Raw genomic sequence first — 16,276 nt, forward strand, 5'->3', positions numbered from 1 at the left:
GTTATTATCGACAGTGGCCAAGCATCACTACAGAATCTAGTCGTAACCAGGCACTGATCTTTTGCCAGAAGAAATCATAATTAAAGTATAATTATTTGATCTCACACAAATGAAGGATGCAAACTCATTGCATTTGACTGTCGGAGACTCCATTTCACTGGCATATCCAATGACTTGCGGGGGGTTGTCAGTATCTAAACAGTAGCAAAAAAGTAGTGTGAGTGGTTGTTCAGTTTACATCGTTTATACGTTTTGAAAGAAGGTCTGTTTGGTGCTCGTGGCTAGTTCCACCATTGAAAGCATGAAGGCTGTCTTTATAAACATGCTATAGGTGAATTGCAATTTCCGTCTCTTCGCCACATTCTGCCTCAGCTTTTCTGCATTGTCCTTTTAATACTGCTGAACTGCTGTTGATTTTCCTCCAAGGTGATTTTGTGTCCAGCATCCTCGTCTTCTTGCTGACCTTCATAGGAAGCCAATTATCATCAATAATATTCTTAACTTTTGAGTTAAAGGATTCAAGTAGAAGATCAACAGATTGTCTGCAGAAAATGCTGGCTGTTAAAAGATATAGCCCTCCCTAAAATAGCACTACTAGTGTTTTTCCCCGTTAATGCCCCTCTTTCTGACAGAGTTTAACAGATTCTAAATTTCAGTGGTAAACAGAAATAAATACATTCAAAGAAAATACAGAAGTGCTACATCCTTAATACACAATGGATGAAATGTTTAGACCCCTACTGATGATTAAATGTAGAGTGTGTCCACCTTTGTGTGGGTTTCATGCACATGCTGAATTCAGGTTCAAAAGTTTGTATAAAAAATAGTTGATTTTTTTTTTTGTAGTTTTGATTTCTGCATTATCTATATAAATATTAAAAGCCCCTGCAATAGCAAAAACAGTCAAACTCTGAGGAAAATCATTTATAACAGTTCTCTGTGAACTCTCTTCAACAAAGGCTGGAGAGTATTTGTGGAGGCCTGTAAATAATGGGGCATAAAACACAGTAATGCATGGCGCACCTTTCAGCACAATCCCTAGATATTCAAAGACAAGTACTGACCAAATGGGGGTAAACTAAATGGACAGCTGCTTGCATTTAATACAGCACATACACCTCCCGCCTCTAGAAACAGTCCTTGACGCAGACACTTATAAAATTAAAAGTTAGGATGGGCTGCTTCATTGGAACCGGACTGTTGCTCCACCCCTCATGAAGCGGTGCTTCTTGCTAGCCAGTGTTTCGTTTAGAAAACACAAAAATATACAGGTTGTTTGTGGTCATTAAGTCACTGATCAGAAATATGTTTTTTAAATTTTTTTAATTTGTGAAAGCGAACGCGTTAAAATGTTTACAAATTTAGAAAAACCTTGATGCCGTTACTTTGTGTCTCAGCAATCTTAGTTTGATACATAATCAAAGGGCCGCAGATTAGATAGGGTCAGCCGTACACGCTTGAGAAGGACCTTTCTAGACTTTCTACCACGTGATAAAACAGAAATAGAGAAAGTCTACAGGCACACTGGGTTCCCGCTTGTTCTGTAAACATTTGTGCCATTCAGGTTAAGTGAGATTGGCACACATACTGAAGATGGACAGTGAGGGAAAAATACATTATTGTCTAGTTAGGCATCTCTGAACCCCGTTTGTTTGGGTGGAGGCCATCCAGTTTAAACAGCTGTCTATGGCAGGGGTTTTCAACCTGTGGGGCGCCCCCACCTGAGCATACAGTTAATTCAGAGAACTTTCCCTTGAGGATTTTATGAATATGAGTTAGCAAATCTTTAGCCATCCACTAGGGTGCAATCTGACTCCAACTGCTAGTTGACACAGTCTTGACACAGCGAGAAGAAGCTGGCTCGAGTATCAGTCAGCTTATTGCACAGTGTAGTAAGAGATAACGGTTAGCCACAGTCGGGAAATCCAAAATCACGGTTACGCAAGTGTGTTAATCTCAGAAAACACGTCAGAAGACAGCCATCGCACTGAATCATGTAAACATGGGTTATACATTTCTGTTTCGATATAATTACGAACGCTTATACCAGGGTGCGGTTTCTAAAACCCTTTTTAGGGTGGGTTTTCAGCCCCCATCTGATCTTAACGATCAGGCCAGTGCTGCTTCCTTAAGAAGAGTTTTTTAATTTCTCACTATTTAAGTCTTGTTCAGTTTTAAACACTAAGAAGTTTTAAGCCATTTAAGCCCAAGACATCTCAATGCGGTTAATTTACTCACTTGCTGTGATAAACCGTTTTCTATGCGCACCGCGCACGCACACATTTGAAGTGGCACAAACAAGATGGCTCTTCTCAGGACAGTAGGTGCCATACCATGGTTGTCTTTATTGGAAGTATTGGATGTGTTGATTTTATGGATGGTTCTCTCTTAATGAATGTTTTGTGCTTATGTTAATAAAGTAATTGAAAACTGCGCGTGAGTGAAATTAGACAAACTTGGGGGGGCGCATGTACTAAAAAGGTTGGGCACAACCCCTAGTCTATGGCCCCATAGACACAAAGATTGTCGATGAACTAGTTGAATCCTTTTATACTGCAGGTTTTTTTGTAGCCATGTATTATAAGCCCCAAGCAAACCGGTAAAAAGAAACGCCCATGTTAGTTCCCCCTGATGGGGTAAGGTCCCCTGATGTGCGACTGAACTTCAAGGACTTTTTTAAGTGTTTCAAAGAGTTCACTGAAATCCTGATTAAGGAGTTCTGACTGCTCTTACTGAATATCATTTCCTTCCCACATGGATGATGATTTGATTTGCAGTCTTATGCTTCATGCAGAAATGTTCCGGAGTTCCCTGTTCACATCAGAATCGGTTGCTTGAGGACAGGGCAGCGTGTTGTTGTAGTCCCTGCTACTCGAAGTTTGTCTTATAATGGAGTCACCACTATCAGGAGTTCTGGGCTCGGACTGTGCTCTGAGCTGGAATGCGATGTCTGCTTGAAACTTGAGCACCTGTTAGTAGCGATGCAACCCCCCCCCCCCCCCCTCGTTAGCTGAGCGGGATGGCTGAGTACGATCCATGTTTAATCACATTTGGGGATTCCTCACCCACAGAATCATTAAAGGGGCGGTCACGAGACTGCACTTTTTCGTGTCGCATTAGACTTCACATTCATACGCATGAGCGAATGCGTCAGACCGAAAACGCAAGCTTCATGTGAGGGAAGAACAAGATGCATTTCGCTGCGTTCCAAAAGTCCAGTTTGGTGAACTCTGACCTGCGAATTCGCATCACGTGAAGAACTCGTGACCAGTAGATGATCGATACGTCACTTAGCGTGACCTCTCTGTACAGAACATTCAAAAAACTGGAGGAAGCACTAATTTTATAATATATAAAATTATATAGTATATAATATTGTCAAAGTTTACTTTATTTCTATCTATACTCACTTACACAAATTAACTATAGTGTCCGGCAGCCCACTAGTAAAAATCTATATTAAAAAGGTCTGAATACTTTGTTGATTTGACTGTGTGTGTGTGTGTGTCGACTTTCCCAAACAGACTTCCAAAAGCAAAACTCTGCTGCACTGAACTGGGCAATATTCTTTATTTTTCAGTTGAAACTGAGCGGGCCAGGTCCTGTATCAGGCACCAGCAGCCAGGGCACCACTGCATGCTAAAAAGAAAAAAAGAAAATAAAGTGCCATGGATGAATTTTGAAAAGTGAAATAATGTCCATTGTAAAAGACAAAGAGAAAAAGTGGATGATGTAAGCAGCTTTCCTCAACTGCATTCACCCAGCTCTCTCGCCGTCTTCCCAGGGAAACCAGGGAGTTCACTACAAATAACCGAGTACTGCAGTTGGGTACACCGACAGCGGGAGGCTGAGTACAGTGTCAGTTCACTGAAACATGATCTTTATAGTAATAGCTCACTCAAATCAGTCGTCAGTTCATGAAAATCTACTGCAATTTAAACTCTCCCTCAGTCCATCCAAGATAAGTTTTGCTTCTTCATCGGAACAGATTTGGCAGAAATTAAGCATCACATAACTTGCTCTGCAAAGGATCCCCTCTTCAAGCAGCTAACTTGTAGATAATTGTGATGTTTTTTCATCAGCTGTTTGGACGTCCATTCTCTCCATGTTGCTGAGCAAGTGATGGTGATGCTTAATTTCTCCAAATCTGTTTCCGATGAAGAAGGAAAAACAAACTCATATACATCTTGGATGGCCTGAGAGCGAGTTTAATTTCATTATTTTTCATTTTTGGGTGAACTATTACTTGTTTTATAAGTTTCTTATAAGTTCTCGTGTGTTTTGAGTGCATTAAGTTGTTTTTGAGTGCAATTTACGGAGTTGTTGTTGCACGCCAAAATGAACATTGTCAATTAATTCTAAAAAATATATCCCTTAAAGAAGATGCTGGTTTTCCAAAACAGGTGTCTAAAGAATGTCTATAAGTTGCTATCTTTTCCTGCTGTTATGCAGGAATGTTGTTTTTGAGAAAACAATTAAAACCGTTTCCTTGATTCATTACTTTGTCTTTTTGCTCAAGTGTCAACTTGAACCTTTTTCTTTAAAAACTATCACTAAAGCTTTAGCTCCCCCGCTTGAACATACATTTAACTGAATTCCGGTGTTTGTTACATGCATTTTTGGATTTTTTTGATTTTCCCAAATGTAATACCTACCCATTGTAGTGAGAGTTTTTGCAGCTTGTTTTGATTTTTTTTGTTTTGTTGTTGGTTGTTTGGTGATGTTCTACAGCTGAATAATATCCCATCATGAGTAGTAAACACATCTGCTGTAAACACAAGGATTTTTTTTGCCTATAAACAAAACATGGCAATATGCATTTGCATCAATGTACCCAAAGGATAACTTGCATTCTATCAAAAATTTAATATGTGCATTTAAAACATGTTGCAAGTCTACATGTAACCTTAATGTACACACACACGGACAAACAATGGAAAAATTGACTGTGATATTGAAGTGGCTCTGAAAAGAGCCTTTTTATGGTGAGCCAGACTTCCTCAAATCTGGTTATACTGCCAAGGAACTGCACCACACGGGGAGTTGAAGTATTCCCTATACTTCTCCCTCACAGCTAGGGCCTCCCGCGACGCAGTGTTGCTTCCCATCCTTCCAGCTGCATTCAGTGCAGTACTTGGTCAGCAAGAACCAGTGGTGGAAGGGAGAATTAATATCCCATAACTTCACAATAATACAACAATTTTAACTCAAAATTTGACAATTAAATGGTGAAAAGCAGGTGGCCTGGTAAATGAATCTGGCCCCCAAACTAGTTTCTATCAAAATTAGTGTGTAATGTTTTTTATTTTTATTATTTTTTTTTAGCATTTGCAGACATCATAACATAAAATATATTGATGTTAAAGTACTCATCTTAAACAGATCGCCAGGCGTTCTGCTGGACCTATTTGCCTGACGCAGTGTGGTGTCCCTGCCTCTCAAATCAGTGGAGCGATCATACGCAGCAACCAATCAAAATAGGCAGGACAGAGCCGAAAAGTACTCCTTGTGGCGATCCTCATCCAGCCGAAGCTCCTGAATTAAAGAATGTAATTCACCCTGTTCATTCCGGATGTACGTAGAATAGGGTGAACCCACAGCCTTCTCCTTTCCAGACGCTTTCGACGCGTCCGCAAAAGACACAGAACAAGCACATCGGAATCCATGTTGTGATGAGGGGAAACCCTTGGCGGGCGTGTGATGTCATATCCTGCTCCCGCTCATAGTCGCAGTGGCGTCCAAAAAAAATTTTGCATGCTCAAAGTCTAGTGTGTGACCGCCCTTAATGCTTCAAATCTGTTCTCAAGATGTATAGGGGGTGGTAGAATACCAGTGTTTGCAAGCCTTGTCATAGCCCGAATCTTGGGGAAAAGAAGGAGCTACTGCATCAATATGAGATACTTTTGACAATCTGATGTCTCAAGTACCTTTGTGTCTCACTCTCTGTTTGTGTACCCATCAATTGAGTCTGTTGATCAGTTTTCAGCTGCCTCCCTCTACTACTTGGTAAAACGTGCGATTCACTAGATCATAGGACGCACCGGCTGTATGCTGAGGGGTTCCATGATGACGATCGCTGTGTTTTCCGCCTGCTTTGGAAATTAGCAAGTAAACTTTGTTCAAGAACCCGCAATCCTTGCTGACTTTATAGCAACCCATTCTTTCATAATAACGCTTGGAGTTTGTCAGAATTAGTGGGTTTTGTTTGTCCACCCGCCTCTTGGATTGACCACAAGTTCTCAATGGGATTAAGATCTGGGGAGTTTCCAGGCCATGGACCCAAAATTTCAACATTCTGGTCCCCTGACCACTTAGTTATCACTTCTTTGCTGCCCTTCTTGACTGAGGCCATCTTTAAGAATCTTAGCCTCATTGAGCGTGCAGATGCGCTCAGACCTGCCTGCTGCCATTCCTAAGCAAGCTCTGCACTGGTGGAGCTCCGATCCCACAGCTGAATCCTCTTTGGACAACTGATGAAAGCGGCTTGCTGGACTTTCTTGGTTCCCTGAAGCGCTTCCCTACCAGGAAATTTAAGAAGCCTCTTTCCTTGAAGTTCTTGATGAACCTATAAATTGTTGATTTAGGTGCAATCTTAGTAGCCTAATATCATCACGCATGAATTTTTTATGCAAGCTTGCATGCAGAGAAGAGCGTCCAAACAGTAGTGAAGCCAGAAGCGTTCCGTTTATGACTCAACTTCAAATATATCCGTTTTAACTGATGTTTTTAGTACTACAGGTGCAGCAGGACTTAATTTGATGTTTGTAACTAACGTGTAAAGGAGAAGGATGAATAAACATGAAAATACTTTGAACAGTTATAATATAATATAAAATGAAAAACTTTGAGAAGTTTATGGTGTCTGTTTTTAAGGACTGAAGTTAACTCTGTTCTTGACCCATTTCAATTTGCATACTGTATAGGCAGGGCCATTGTACAGAAGATGCTGTTAATACTGTTGCTTATTTTATTACTAAACATTATTTGTTGATTTTAGTTCTGCTTTTATTCCAGTTAAGCCCCACCTTTTAATTCAGAAACTGAAGACATTGAATGTGAATCCATTTTTAATAAGGTGGTATTTCCTTTTTGACAAATAGGACACAACAGGTAGAGTTAATAACACTTTATCGGAGCTGAAGTGTATTAGCACAGGTGTTCCACAGGGATGTGTTAGTTCTCCTATCCTTTTTACATTGTAAACCAATTAGTGTTCAAGTTGTGATTCTACTAACTTTTTAGTGAAATTCTCAGATGACACAGCGATACTTAGTCTTATGTGTGAGAATACTGATTTGTCAGTTTATTTCTCAGCAGTATCAAGGTTTGTAGAGTGGTGTGACTTAAATCATCTTATTTTTATCACAAAAAAGACAGAGGAGATGATTTTTGACCCAAGATCAACAGGTGATCACACACCAGTGTTTATACATGAAAAATCAATTAAGCAAGTATGTTCCTACAAGTACCTTGGTATCCATATGAATGATAAACTCAGTTGGGGGATTCAAGTGGATGCAATTTGTTCTTGTGTGCAGCAAAGACTGTATTTTAAGAAAGTCATGTATTTATTCCATCAGGCAGTTATAGAGAGTATAATTAGGTTATGGCATTACGGTATGGTTTGGTAACATTACAATTCAGGTCTAAGCTTAAACGCTTGTTAAAAATAGCAGTGAAGACCATTAGGAGAAAGGAGTATTTGTCCCTTGATTGGCTTTGATTTGACAGCTCACCACATGCACATTGTCAGTGTGATTGTTTCCCCACCCTCCTTTGTTTCTCTGCTCGTTAGCTTACCTTAGTTCACTCCAGGTTCTTGTTCTCTAATTAGCTTCCACTTTATAGCTCCCCATGTTTCTCTGTCTTTTGTCAGACTGTTGTGATTATTCCCATTGCTCTGTCATCGTTAGTATCGCTTACCTGCCCTGTTTTGCCTCGTTCAGACTCCAGTGCTCGTAGCTGCAAGTGTTTTTTCCTGCACCTCTCTGTGCGTTCAGATACCCGTGGGCTCCCTTCGGCATACACGATCCCTGGGTCTCTGTGGACTTGTTGGTGGATTGCTCAGCCTCTCCACTGCCACTGCTATCCTCCCATCTGTGTGGTCATCGCCTGTTCTGATTATTTTCTGTTCAATAAAGCCTCTGTTGTACCTGCATCTGAATCCAGCCTATTTCCTGACAGCCAATGCTTTAAACGGGCTGGGCGGGGCTAATAGCCTCGGACCTGTAGCACCGAGGCCAAAGTCATGATGCGTTTCCACCGTTGGGCCAGAAGCTCTGCTGCGCTTCACTAAAACCCGCCCTTTACACGCCTCTCAGGAAACGTCACGCAATCCCATCATTTCACCAACAAAGAGAAGTTATCAGAAAACTAATAAGAAATAAGTCACTGGAACTAGCGCGATCACAAAACAAACATGATAAAAGTGGTCGTTTGTTTGCATGATTTGTTAAAGATTTAAATCCAAAAGCATCAATGTTTTACAATAATAAGTGATAGGCCTACATTGATCATAATTAATTAATTTATCAGGATTGAAAATTAGTCACACATAAATAAAGCTTATGAACATAGCCTACCGGCTTATTCAGTCGAGTCATTAGTATACGTTATACACATACAGTATATACATCGAATTTAGAAAGAATGATCATTTCTATATTTTTATACAAGCTCTCGAACAAAAAACATTATTATATTTTTATGACATACGCGGAGCTAAACTATAGAGACAAGACTTATGACAGATAAAATGTGTTACTAAATAAATACCGGATTGTGATAGAGAATGAGAAGCTGACGCCTGATTTCTTCAAGTGGTCGTAATGGTAATGGCTAGTGTGCATAGTCTTTTGCATCGCTCATCAATTTTTCTGCCTTGTATGGTGATCATAATCCACATCGGACACAAAAAAAATCATACTAAGTTATTTCAAACACTTGTTGCTGACTGAAAGTGAGTTTTGAGCTCAACTTATTTTAAAAAGTCTTTAATGCTGGTGTTATAGCTGTGAACTTTAGAAATGATCTGCAGCGCCGACACTCTCCAGACGCGGCCTTTGTACATAACCACTCCTCTACAGCCAGCTGGCCCGCTTTGGCCAAAGGTTTTCATTGGGCCAAAAAACCCAGGCCGTTGGCCACCAAGAAAGCACTGACGAGGCACAATCAAGCCCCGGAAGTGACAGTGGAAACACGGCTACTGTGTGGGGAAGTCGTGGCCTAATGGTTAGAGAGTCAGACTTGCAATCCAAAGGTTGTGAGTTCGAGTCTCGGGCTGGCCGGAATTGTAGGTGGGGGTAGTGAATGTACAGCGCTCTCTCCACCTTCAATACCACGACTGAGGTGTCCTTGAGCTAGGCACTGAACCCCCAACTGCTCCCCGGGCGCCGCAGCATAAATGGCTGCCCACTGCTCCGTGTGTGTGTTCACTGCTGTGTGTGTGTGCACTTTGGATGGGTTAAAAAGCAGAGCACGTATGTCACGTCACTCTCACTTTCTTTCATATGGAACCAGTACCTTATGCTTTTTAAGAAGGACATTTTGCATCTACACACTGAAATTTTATGTTTGCAGCTTAACTTAACAGCTTAACTTCACTTATGTTAATGTGCTGTAAAAATTTAGCTACTGTAACATAAATGATCCTGATACTGGTTTGTATTTAATTAAACAAGACAAAGCAATTTGTGTATTAAGAAACATACAGGTAATGATGTGGTCTTTGCTGCTCCACTCCTTGAACAGGTATTACAATTACAAAATTCGGTAACATTTTAGAATAGGTAACACATATTCACTATTAATTAAGAGTTTTCCCTCAGTCAACTCCTAATATAACTCCGACTGGATTCGTCTGAAAGAAGAAAGTCTTATACACCTAGTAAAACACAGCCTAAACAAGGAGAACAAGGAGAAAAAGCAGTAACTCCGTACACAAACTTATACAGAGGAGCATATGAAACGCGAAAATATTGATTTTATGACAACTTAAAACACAAAAATATGGTTTGTCAATGCATACCTGCATAGAGAATGTATTTTTATATAGACAGGTCGTCACAACAGCTTCACCTCACACATCAGTAACACTTTCAACAAAAATAACATCTGTAAATAACAAAAAAATAAAATAAAACCAACTTAAACATTGTGTATTTCTGTGTGTGAATTATTTTCAACCAATGCCAACTATTAATCTGTAGCATGGAACACAGCATACCTCTTCCGTTCAGGAGAGAGAAGGAAATGACTGCTAAGAGGGGGGGGGGGGGGGGGTTTGCATGAACTATACCCCAGACCACCTTTTTTATGTAGACATACCTGAGTCTGCATAAAAAAGGTGGTCTGGGGTATAGTTCATGCAAACTCTTGTATGGTTCGGCTCTGATGTGAATGTAACAAGGTTAAAAAAGTTTGATTTCACTAGATTTTCGCGGGTGCTCACCCAAGTTCAGAAAACAGCGTTCACATTATCAAAACGAACCAAACTCTGACGTCAAAAGATCCCAGGTGCACACCAAAACTGCTAGTCTGAAAGTCCCCTTCCCCTTCGAGGAACTTCGATGCTATGACAGAATGTTGACACTATGGGAACATTCATACCCACTATGCCATACAGATTAATGCCTGCTCAAAAATAGTGAGTCATACTAGGACAAAGCTCAAGTAGCAAGTACTTGAGAACCTGGGGTAGTTCCCATATCCAAGCTATAGAAACTAATGAAGGTGTGCGGACAGGACCAGTCTGTCACATTACAAACATCCTGTAGGGAAACCCCTGACTTAGAGGGGCGAAGAAACGTCATGTGATTCATAAGCCACAGAGAGAGCATTTACTATCCCATTAAATTATTTGTTGTTTGGATGCTGAGGAACCCCATCGGGGAAACCAAAGCACACCAACTGATGATCAGTGGTCGTATTTTGTAGGAGACAAGACACTAAAGGGTTTCCCACAAGGACTCCATACATACAAGTATGTGGTAAGCATCAAAGGCCGCCACATACTCTTTCAATGTGGAGGGAGTTAACCCAGCAAAAAAGTGATCCTGAAGGAACTCCATCACTGAACCAATTGGACAGTTGCCTGGGTCTAACTAGCACTCTCTGCACCATAAAGTGAAGTGTGTCCACTTAAAGGCATACAGTTTCGGATGTTTAGGATGGTCTCAAAAACCTCACTTGATACCCCTCAGGGGGCAAACCCACAGTTTCCATATCTTTAGTGAGAGGTGACAAATTTTCTCTCACTCAAAGCAACCTAACAGTTGGAGGGGTGTGTTTAAGGATATTCTGCCCAAGCCGTCAAACTGACGTCATCAGAGAAGGAATGCCATTCCAGGGCAGAATCAAATATTCAGATTTTGATTAAAGATTACCTAGACAAACAATTTCTTCAGCAGATTAATTTGCATGGATTTATTGTTCACATCAAGACTACCAACGTGCGCTAGTAAAGTAAATAAAATCAATTCTGATTTCATGCAGACTTTCATGTTGAGCTAGTAACAACATATGTAATCTACTATTTTAATTTCTTTTAAATGTTTTGCACTTAAAACAGAAACATGGAGCTTTCAATGTGGCTATAATATGTGATAATAATTAGTCCTTTATTGTAAATTATTTATCCTTTAGTCATTCTTTTAATTTACAGTATTTTACAAATATAATGTTAATGCTGATTGGTCTGGAATTATTTTAAAAATTATTTTGACATATACACACTTTGTAAACATATTATTATTTTTCTTGACTCACTGGACACAGTGCATGTTTTCACATTTGGCATACCATTCAGTGTGAGCATGTCTTTTGTGTCATAAAAATGTGAATGGCATGTTAAGAAATCAGCTGTTCTGATCAATTGCCAATAATTTGAAGCATTGTTAGGAACTACCTATGAAAAGTTGTTTATGCATGCATATTTTCCCTCAAAGCATGTAAGTTCCCACACATGGGCCACAGGTTGGGAACCACTGATCTAGCAAGTTAAGTTACAAAAGGGAAATCTTATTTTTAAACTATTTTTTTATTAATCGCTATCTGTCATTTAAATTTGCTGAGCGGGTGGTGAGCAACACAGGGAACTGTTCTGTCTCTGTTCTCTTCACCCTCTGTACATCAGACTAAAGTTACAACTTTATGGCATGCCACCTACAGAAGTTTTCAGATGACTCTGCTGTGGTTGGTTGTGTTGAGAGTGGGCAAGAGACGGAGTAAACAGTGGCGTGGAGTAAACCACTAACAAATTAATGTAACTAATAGACTTCAGGAGGAAAAAGGATCAACCCTCACCTTTTTCTGTTCATGGCAGTGATGTGGAGATACTGGACTCTTATCAGTACCTGGGGATCCACATTGATGACAGACTTAACTGGACTGAACTGAGAATACCAAAGAAATCTACAGAAACTGTCAGATCCAAATTTACTGTCTGAGAAGAATCAGGTCTTTCAATGTGTGTGGATGCTTGACGTTCTATCAGGCTGTCATCATTAATGCCCTATGTGCTGGGCCACTGAGATTTAAGCTGGGGGCACTAACCTAATGCAATAAATTCAAGGATCAGTATTATTAATATATTCCACTCTGTAATTTTTTAATAGTTATATCATCATCAAAATGAACCCTTTCTTTGTCAGTTTGACATTAGAATATTAGTATGTTTAGCACCTACAAGCAATGTGAAAGTACATATGTTTAGATACAGAGGTCAGATGCTTTACAAATGTACAGGTATTGATCATGTGTAGATTGACAGAAGGCAATTGCAGACATTTTTGTTCATATACAATCACACAGTCGCAAGTAAATAGTGAATAGTTTTTGCTATGGTTCTTTTGAAAAATACAATCAAACATTTTTTAAGGCACGTTACTGAAAAAGTCACCAACCCTGGGTTCCCTGGTATAAATGGTTTCTGCATCCAAACATGAATGTTTCACCTTTTAGACAGAGACTCACATATTATTCTTTCATTGGTAATTATTTTCAGCACATCATTGGATAACATTCTGATTACCTCTGACATACGTTTTGTTGTTTATATGTATTTCCTTTATGTACATTTCTGTGAACTATACAGGACTTTTTTTTATTGAAAATCAAAAAAAAAAAAATTCAAACAAAACAGGCAGTGAGTGAACAAAAGTAAGAAATATAAAAATACACAGTTGCAAATACAATAAGTAGACACAGCTGTAAGTTATATACATTGTATGGCCATAGTTAAATTTGCATTAGAAATCAAGATGATATGTATTAAAAAATTAAATTAAATAAATTTCCCAGGGAACACACATACTGGTAATAAAAAAAATATATATCTTGAATAGGTCGCTTTGGATAAAAGCGTCTGCTAAATGCATAAATGTAAATGTGAATAAATATCTGAATAAGGGTACTATGAGTCAATAAACCTACTGAAAAAATTAGCTAATGTAATAGCCTTATTACTCGAAAGTGTACAGAGGGATGAAGCAATAATTCTAAGTTCATGAAATGAGGAATAGGAGGGTTGGTTTTCAAAAATCTGCACTTATGAATAAAGAATTTAGCACAAATTCGAGGGAAGCATCGAGTGAAAGAGCTGGGGTCTCATTTATAAAACTCTCCGTAGATTTCATCCTAAAATTTTACGTAGGCACGAAAGCTAGATTTTGCATACACCCAAAAGTTTTCAGATTTATAAAACCATGCGTACTCCAGAACCTGCGCAAAAATCTCTTTATAAATCCCAGTCAAGGAAAGATTGTGCGTACGTGCATTTCCATCTCATCTCCTCCCCGAAATCACCAAATATGGAGCTTACAACGCCTAGTTTTACTATGCATAACCTCATATGCATATCATTTCCATGCTAATTCCCATGCACGTGACACCATGTTTAACACAGAGACGGTAGGGAAATAGTATCCTTGCTATGTTTTAGAATAAATATACGAAAATAACCATCAAAACAAAAGGGTTTCAAATAGTTCTCAGATATTTTAGATGATTTCATTCTTTTACACTGGCCAAATAGAATTTAAATTATTTCAAATTAAATGTATGCAGTTTTGCTAAAGATAAACATATTTTAGCTTTTTACGTGGAAACCGATAATCCCATATTTATAGCAGTGTACTGTCTGATTCGGTGCGTCACTGACAAAGTATTGTAAAAAGGAAACATGCAAATCTTACCGTTTTCTCCTAGTTATGTCCTTCAAATATAGTGGAATTTTTAATAATGTTGTAGAGATGACTTTACACAACATTAACACCTCCCTGCAGCTGTGGTTGTACAGTAATCCCTCAGTGTCCGCCATAATATCGCAGTAAGTGTGCATCATTGATCATTGTTCTAGCTAAAATATTTCTCATAACATGTGATCTGTAGTTTAGTTTCAAGATTAATTACTGTGCACCTATAGCACTCCTTGCTGTCATTAAAAACTAACATGTCACAGGAAAATTGTTTATTTTTAATGAAATTATGCAATTATGTTGTTTGTAAAATTATGTAATTTCAGTGTTAATCTCCTTTAATGTGAGTGCAATATTTAAAGTAAATGTGCATATCGACATGAAAACAGAGTTTAAAATCGTTGTTTACTTCATTAATTTTCTCACTCCATAAAAAATAGTGCGTACGCACTTTTATTTCCTTCATCTCCTGACATTCCAAGGGTCTGTTCGTTTATTTTTTATAAATCCCGATATGTGCGGAAAAAATTGCGTACGCAGTTTCTATGCCTATTTTGTGCATACATTTATAAATGAGACCCTTGGAATGTCAGGAGATGAAGGAAATATTATTAGGAAGTCTGGGGGCAGTGAAGAGTTTGTTGTGTTGTTTAATGAAAGTCAGATAGGCAAGGATTTTCAGGCCAAGATATTGTATAACAATGTTAAGAGTGTGTTGCAAAAATAGGAAACAGTATGATGATGCTAGAGGTGTGGGGAAATTGGTCAAGGTGGAAGCTTTGGTTCATAAAGGAAGTCAATAGGGAGTCAAGGGAGTGGTGTATTGGGTGTTTGCAGGTTTATCTGAGAAAGAAATCCTAGAAAACGTTAAAGGGGCCCAGGTAATTGAAGTGGTGTGATTTAAGCAAAGAGATGGAGCCAGTTCTCTTAACGTTTAAAAATGGTATACTGCCACAGAAAGTGTTTCTAAGGAGTATGGCATATAATGTGAGGGAGCATGTTAAATCACCGTTGTGGTGCTATAATTGTCAGAGGTTTGGACACATTGCTGGATCTTGTCGGGGGAAAAGAAAGTGTGCAGAGTGTGGTGGAGATCATTCAATACAAAACTGTAAGGCAGAGGCTCCAAAGTGCCCTAATTGTGATGGGAATCATGCAGCAGGGTTATGCGGTTGTGAACGCTTTGTTCACCCTTACCAAAAAGTAGTATACTTCAAGTTTATTTTATTAAGTGTACTTAAGTAAAGTTCAAGTATATTTTTAATTATACTTTATGTAGCAAGTATACAAATATCAGTGTTCTAATAGTATACTTGTAAGTGTACTGTTTAAATACTCCTTGGGACTAAATTGGCCCACTTTTTTAGTATATAAAAGTATACTTTTAAGTATACTTTAAGTATAACAGTAGCAAACTTTGAGTACTCAACTAGTTTACCTCTATGTTTGTAGTTTGTACTGCAATTATACTAAAAGTTAACTTATAGGTATACTGATAGTTTACTAATTAAATACTTTGCACACTTTGAAGTACAGGTGCTGGTCATATAATTAGAATATCAAAAAGTTGATTTCACTAATTCGATTCAAAAAGTGAAACTTGTATATTATATTCATTCATTACACACAGACTGATATATTTCAAATGTTTATTTCTTTTAATTTTGATGACTATAACTGACAACTAAGGAAAATCCCAAATTCAGTATTTCAGAAAATTTGAATATTGTGAAAAGGTTCAGTATTGAAGACACCTGGTGCTACACTCTAATCAGCTAATTAACTCAAAACACCTGCAAAGGCCTTTAAATGGTCTCTCAGTCTAGTTCTGTAGGCTACACAATCATGGGGAAGACTGCTGACTTGACAGTTGTCCGAAAGACAACCATTGACACCTGGCACAAGGAGGGCAAGACACAAAAGGTCATTGCAAAAGAGGCTGGCTGTTCACAGAGCTCTGTGTCCAAGCACATTAATAGAGAGGCGAAGGGAAGGAAAAGATGTGGTAGAAAAAAGTGTACAAGCAATAGGGATAACCGCACCCTGGAGAGGATTGTGAAACAAAACCCATTCAAAAATGT

This window comes from Cyprinus carpio, chromosome B4 (assembly GCF_018340385.1).
Source record: "Cyprinus carpio isolate SPL01 chromosome B4, ASM1834038v1, whole genome shotgun sequence".
NCBI classification, from domain to species: Eukaryota; Metazoa; Chordata; class Actinopteri; order Cypriniformes; family Cyprinidae; genus Cyprinus; species Cyprinus carpio.